The sequence below is a fragment of the Prinia subflava genome, chromosome 2 (assembly GCF_021018805.1).
Source record: "Prinia subflava isolate CZ2003 ecotype Zambia chromosome 2, Cam_Psub_1.2, whole genome shotgun sequence".
Lineage (NCBI taxonomy): Eukaryota > Metazoa > Chordata > Aves > Passeriformes > Cisticolidae > Prinia > Prinia subflava.
The window spans coordinates 101,419,740-101,426,132 of NC_086248.1; the positions used below are offsets into that span (position 1 = coordinate 101,419,740).

Here is a 6,393-nt window from a genome sequence, read left to right on the forward strand (position 1 = left end):
GCAGGGGGAGAAGCCTAGAAAGCAAAACCAGATGGAGCTCTAGAAAGTATTAGAGTGAGCCTTAAAAACCCTCTTATGGTTCCTAGAAAGGAAATAAGGGAGGATTTGTAGAATGGAGAGGGTTGTGGTCTTAAAAAGACCAAAATAAGGGAGATCTTCCTGTCATGCATTATGAAAGGAAACCATCCTTGATTTTGAAGAAGCAACATTCCAGACTCAGAACAGGACTTTTTCCTGTCACACTATATGTGCCTCTCAGCTGCAGGCATGCAACAGAGACACTTCGGAAGAAACTATTTCAAAAAAAATCAACAGAAAAACATCTCCAGCTAAACCCCTAAATCTTTGAACTGTAAAAATCACTGAGCCTTGGAGAAGTCAAGACTTGGACAGAAAATTCAGAACTTGAATCCAGCTCTGAAGACAAAAAGGAAGTGAAGCACAGCAGACTTTGAGAAGTTCATCACAGGACATTTTACCCGCACCAAAAATTTCCTCTTAAACGATTGTGTGGGCTTATCTCCAGACAATGGCAGTGCACATGCAAACTCAAGGGAAATTGAAAAAGAACAGACTTTTATAGGAAAGTCAGAATTTATACACAGAGTATTAACATGTTAGCTTACAAGATTTATCTGTGTGCCTGTGGGGGGATCACTCAGCAACCCTCTGTGTTACTATGTGGGGTGATTTCTTCTTAGAACCTTATTCCTCTATTAATCTGTATAGTTTATATAAACTACTACTCCAAGCTACAACAGAGAAAAGCAGCTAATGCCAGTTTCATCTTTAAGTGAAAAAGAGATAAGAGAAAAAAATATATGGTTCCTCACTCTCTGGGGAAAAATTATTAATCAGGTTTTTGGTTCCCTGAGCCACAAGCTAAACCCTTTGCTGGAAATATAGCAATGTCTATAACTACAAAGGTATCACAAGGCTATGGCGCTGGTCTATAAGGCTGATCCACCACCCATCCACCCCCCTCCATGGACATTAATTACAGCTTTGACACAAAACCTCTAGGAGAGCAGGATTAAGTGCCTAATTTCTGTTTCATTACCTGCCCTTACTTCTATTTATATAGGGGCTGGCTTATTTCCAAAGAAATAACCTCTTGTTAGCCAGGATTTGACTCTCCCATCTTCACCTTCCCACACTTCTCTTTTATTTCAGGAATTACTAGATTGCTTTATATTCGAGGGAGACTCCACATAAATGCCATATGTTTATTCACGACCATACCCTATCAATCTTGCAGACATGGTGACAGACTGACAAGGCAAAACCACACATTTTTCAAGCCCACCTGAATGCTCCTGCCTCAGGTGGCATGCAGGGAATGGGTCACAGCCTTTGCTAGGAGAACATCAGCCATGGAAACCTCCAAAATTGCCTCATTTTCATTCCCGTCTTAGGTGTGAAGCACGGGAAAGCAAAATGGCTTGCAAACAAGGGTAGTTTCAGATTTTGCAAATAGATGCAGCATCACAACATAGGATCTTTTTAACCACAGCAGTTTGGGAAATTCAGTTAACGTATCTTAAAGTGAGGCTGGTGCCTTTGGATGTGAAATAACTGGGACTACCTCAGACAGAACAGGAATCCCAAACAAGCTGCATTCAGTACTGAATGAAGAGAAAGACTGCTGCTTCACAGAATTCTGGTCAGCATTTTAAAAACAGTACTGGCCGCAAACAGGTAACTAGACAGTTGCACCAGTTTACAGTGCCAAACTTCTAAAATCCCGAAGAGAAATTAAAATGGAAAACCACGCTGTATCTTATGCTAAACATATAACATGAGTAGGCAAAAAGCAGATTCATCTCCTTTGGCCATACTGGCCCATTAAGGCTAGTCTTGAGCACCAGCTCCCAGTCCTGCCATCCCTCATCCCTGGTTACTGCTCAGTAAGCGATGTTATCTCATCCAAATTCCCCCATGCTAAGGCAAGCTGGCAGTGTGCAGAGAGCCCAACCCCTGCCAGAACCACCCTGCCTGGGTTTATCCAGGAACATTCCTGTACCCTATCCCATGCGGTTCTTTTGATCCTTACCCTGGGGGAGGGTTGTGTGCTAGGAATCTGAAATAAAGCTGCTGTTAAAATAATCCCACACTACAGAGGGGAGAGGGTCCTTGCTGGGGGACCTTCCTACAATGACATTTCCAAGGGATAAGAACACAGCACCCACATAATCCAAATTGCACGTAAAATTGTCAGAATATACACAGTCTCAAGGCACAGGAGGGACCATCCTAACTGAAAGGATGCACAGGAGTTTACATAAATGACATGAGATGCTGCCTTCAATCCCTATTTCAAACTCCAGCTGGGCTCCTATTCCAACACATATCCTCTGTTCCCGCTTCTATCCTGAGACGTTGCAGCAGACCTCTCCGTAGGGGCAGAAATGAGCCGAGACATGGAGTCTTATTTAACAACAAAAAGAGTCCCAGTTTATTCCTTACAGCTCAGTTATCCTGACTCCAACTATTCATTGACTCTGGCTGCAGCAAGCTCCTACTGTAGGGTCCAACTGCAGACTCTGACTGCTGATTATTTCCTGCTGGAACATGACTGCAAGTATTTCGTTGTTGTCTCTGACCATGGGCTTTTACCTAGCTCAATTATGGCTGCAAGCTCCAACAGACCAGTTGATTCTAACCCCATCAGACCCAGATCAACCTCACAGAAGATCTCTTACAATAGTAACTATTCCTTGGTTTGTTCTTCTTTATGTTTCTCTGATCATTCCTTCTTCCTCAGGGCTCCTCTACCTCCTCCAGGTCCTCTTCCTCCAGGTTTTCCTTCAGCATCTCTTTCTTCAACGTCTTCCCTCTAACAGCTAACCCACCCCTTTTATCACACTTACCTTTATTAATCACAGCTGTGACCCATTAAGGGCCAGACTGTTCCTGTTCTTTGGTAATTAGTACAACTGTGACTTATCAGGAGCAAGGTCACCTGTAATCCTTTCTTCTACACATACACCATGCCCTTGCTGTCTCTTGAAAACACATTTTAGAGTTTTAATTCAGATATAACACAATAAACATTTGTCCAAAAACAACTATGCAGAAACAGAGAACCAAGCTCCACTTTCAGGCATTAAGACACTTATATGAGCTAGTGGAAAATATACTTTTTTGACTCAATATTTAATTGGAAGACAGAATTGCAAAGTTTAGTATTTTGGAAGGGTTTTTAATTGGGTTTTGGGGCATTTGTTGGGGTTTTTTTTTGTTGCTGCTGCTTCTTCTGGTTAATTTCCACTGTTTCTGCTACTCTCTGAGGCAACCCAAATGCCATGAGATAAAGGCTCCTAATTAAAATACACAGCCAAACACCTAAATCAAGAAGCTGGATTGACTTCTTTATTCACCACCTGCAGAATCATAGAATGGTTTGGGTTGGGAGGGACCCTAAAGCTTATCTAGTTCCAACCCCCTCGCCATGGGTGAACAAGTCACTGCACTTCCTTATAAATGTCCAAACTGTGATGGTTCATCAGTTTGCTATCAGGGGTACTTGGCAGGGTGAGATGGTCAGGGCTGCATCTCAACAGGTCCTTTACCAGACCAGAATCTGCAGTTTCTGCCTTGTCATAGCCAGGAGTGTCAAATCCCACGACCACCCACAGATCTCTACCGCAGCAGGTACTTGGGAAGGGACCTGTTGTCAGCACTAATGAGGCAGAGAAGAAGAGATTAATTTAATTAAAGAGACCATTTAATTAAATTTGCATACACTGAGTAAAAAAGTCACATTACTCACCTTGAAGGAGAAGAAACTCACTCACTTGCTCTCCTTATGTCCAGCTTGATTAATCACTTGAAGGTCTGCCTTATACCTCCACTACCTTTTCCCATTTTTCAGTGTTTATGCCTCTTCCAGAACTTCTAGGCAAATGTGCCCTGTTGGGAGCACCGTATACTTGGGGAACTTCCCAACACTGACAGGATGGGTCAGCACTTCTGGGGAGTTGCTGCAACGTAGCCCTGCAGGAGGAAGGGTGATGTTTAGCACAGCCTCTCCATACCATGCTCGTGCTGCCTTCAGGCTCAGCAGGACAGATTTGTTCAAGGCACTAACCAGCCCTAAGCTCTGCTATTTAGTCCTGTCTGGTGTGGGTCACACAGATATCAACTAAATACCCTTTTTTAATTCATCCCTAATTTTTTTTTTGCACTCTTATGTAGCCATTATAAATAATATCAGAGAAAAAGATCAGTAATTTCCAACAAATGTTTGACTCACTTTAGCTAATGGCATTTCCATGGGCATGTTGGAACTAGATGATCTTCCAGATCCCCTTCCAACCCAAACTGTTCTATGTTTCTATGAGTAATGAAGCTACTCAATGAAACATAAAACCAATCTTCTGTTTTTAGAAAATTAGAAAGGAAAATTACTAGAAGATTTTACCTTTTATTGTCTTGCAGACTTCTGTGAATTATCCCAAAACCTCCCAAAAACTGAGCAGAAGTCTCATTGGTCAGCAGTTTTCTTTATGATAAATTCATCCCAAATATTTTCTGTGAAAAGTGCAGGATGCAGAAACTTTTCATGGATACTGCTGTGGAGGCTGTGCTCCATGCAAACAGCAGTTATAAGGAATCAGAGGGGACAAAGTGTTCAGCAATGTACAATGCCGAGCAAATAATTCTGTCTGCTTTTCTAGTATCAGAGGTTCTTTGAAAATACTAGATATATGCAATGTGTGTGTCTGAAAGAGACAAATAGTAGTTTGAAAGTCAAGAAATTGCTCTCAAACTGATGACCCAGTAAGATAAAATAATTGCTCAAACAGAATAAAACAAGTGGAATACTAATGAGTAAGTGCTACAGCCTTCAAGGTAAGCCTGTAAGTGGTTTACTCTGGTTTTTTATGGTTATATGATGAAAAAAAACCCAAATCTTTTAATATGTAAGCAGACAAAGTAAAGCAGAATTTTGTTCCCTTCTTTCACGCACTCTTTTTCAGTAATGCATGACAAATTAGATTGTTGAGCACAAAGGCTCCTATTTTCAGGAAGAAATCTCTGCCACTGTTGTACAAGCAGCTTTTTCCAACAGAAGAGCATCCTCCATGCACTGGAGATACAGCAAGAAAATGTTTCTCTTTTTGCCCTGCTCAGGCAGGGTTCAAGCCTTAAATCTGCTAAAAGAAAATAATTAAGTTTGTGCTCCACTGTTAAGCCTATTGCGCTGTCACGCAGCAGCTGGGAGAGTTAACCTGAAATCACCTGAAGCTCTTTGATAGAAAGGTGACACAGGCAGGAACATCACCACAAACATTGGGCCTGCAGAAGCATTAGCTGTGAAGGGACAGTTTTTGAGTTACAAAGGTTTGCAGTAAGCCCAACTGCAAATGCACAGTGCCCCATGGTGTTGCTTAAAATTCCGTGCCCTGCAGATATTCTAGGCTCCATTGTTTTCTATTAGCAATTTCTTCCTCCTGCATTCTTTTGCCAGTACAAATGGAGGACAGAGGAGAGCAACTCAGCACAAGGTGACCAGAAATTCAGAGCTCACCTCACTACACGGATGTAACAAAGGCATCAAAACTCAAGGATAGCACCCACTTGGCCCTTACAATATTTGCCAGACCCCAAAAATCAAACCAGACAGTGAGCTACTCCCTTTCAAACACATTTTATTCATCATGAAGTCCATTTCAAGCAAGGCTACCTGTCAGGGTAAATGCAGATGAGGCTTCCCAGATTTAAAATTCAAGTGGATGCATATTTCCCAAGCAGGGAGATATAAATGTAGTTTTGTGTTTGGGGCATTTCCCAGCCGAAACACCCTGGGTTTAACATGATGCAGAAGTGTCACTGTGAGCCTTGCAAAAAAGACACACTGGAGCCCAGAGTTTGGGTTGATCAGAGCAGCAGCAGCGGAGAAAATCCCGCCTTGTTTATTCCTTCCTATTTTATACTTCTCACAAGGTGACCGTGGATTGGAGTGGGCATTCCTACCTCTCACCCACATTGGTCAAGGAGGCTGTCATTCAACCCCCCCCGGCCCGTTCTCTTGGAGAAGGAATTCATAACAATGGCAATATTTACAAATCACGATCTTCTGTTTACATTAATGAACGTGAGAAGGTGCAACCTTCTACTTTAGTATGAACACTCAGCAAACTAGGAAGATCTCATGGTGACACACAAGCACATCAGGGGACCAGAGGTACCCAGGCTGTCAGGCAGTTTCCAAGGTGTAGGTATCCATGTAAATCTGTGCACTTGCCATCTAAACTTCACACAACAGCCTCATACCAATGACAAGCAAGGAAATCCTTCACTTCCCTGTTCCTTTCCTTTTCTTCCCTATTCCTAGCAGCTCTTTGGTCTGCTAATGCCTATAAAAGTTTTCTACTCCTTATAACTGCT

The 6,393-nt window shown here is 42.3% G+C and overlaps 1 long non-coding RNA gene across 3 annotated transcripts in view; it reads right to left on the reverse strand.

Moving 5' to 3' along the window:
- The window catches only part of LOC134547799 (uncharacterized), a 180,488-nt gene extending 176,461 nt beyond the window's left edge, over positions 1-4,027 (reverse strand). For 2 of the 3 annotated variants that reach the window (XR_010079608.1, XR_010079607.1), the window contains exon 1: positions 2,703-2,835. This is a non-coding gene — a long non-coding RNA (uncharacterized LOC134547799). Of the gene's footprint in view, positions 1-2,702; positions 2,836-3,772 lie in introns of those variants that run through there. The other variant, XR_010079609.1, reaches the window with a different exon arrangement.
- Between the last annotated feature and the right edge of the window lie 2,366 nt (positions 4,028-6,393).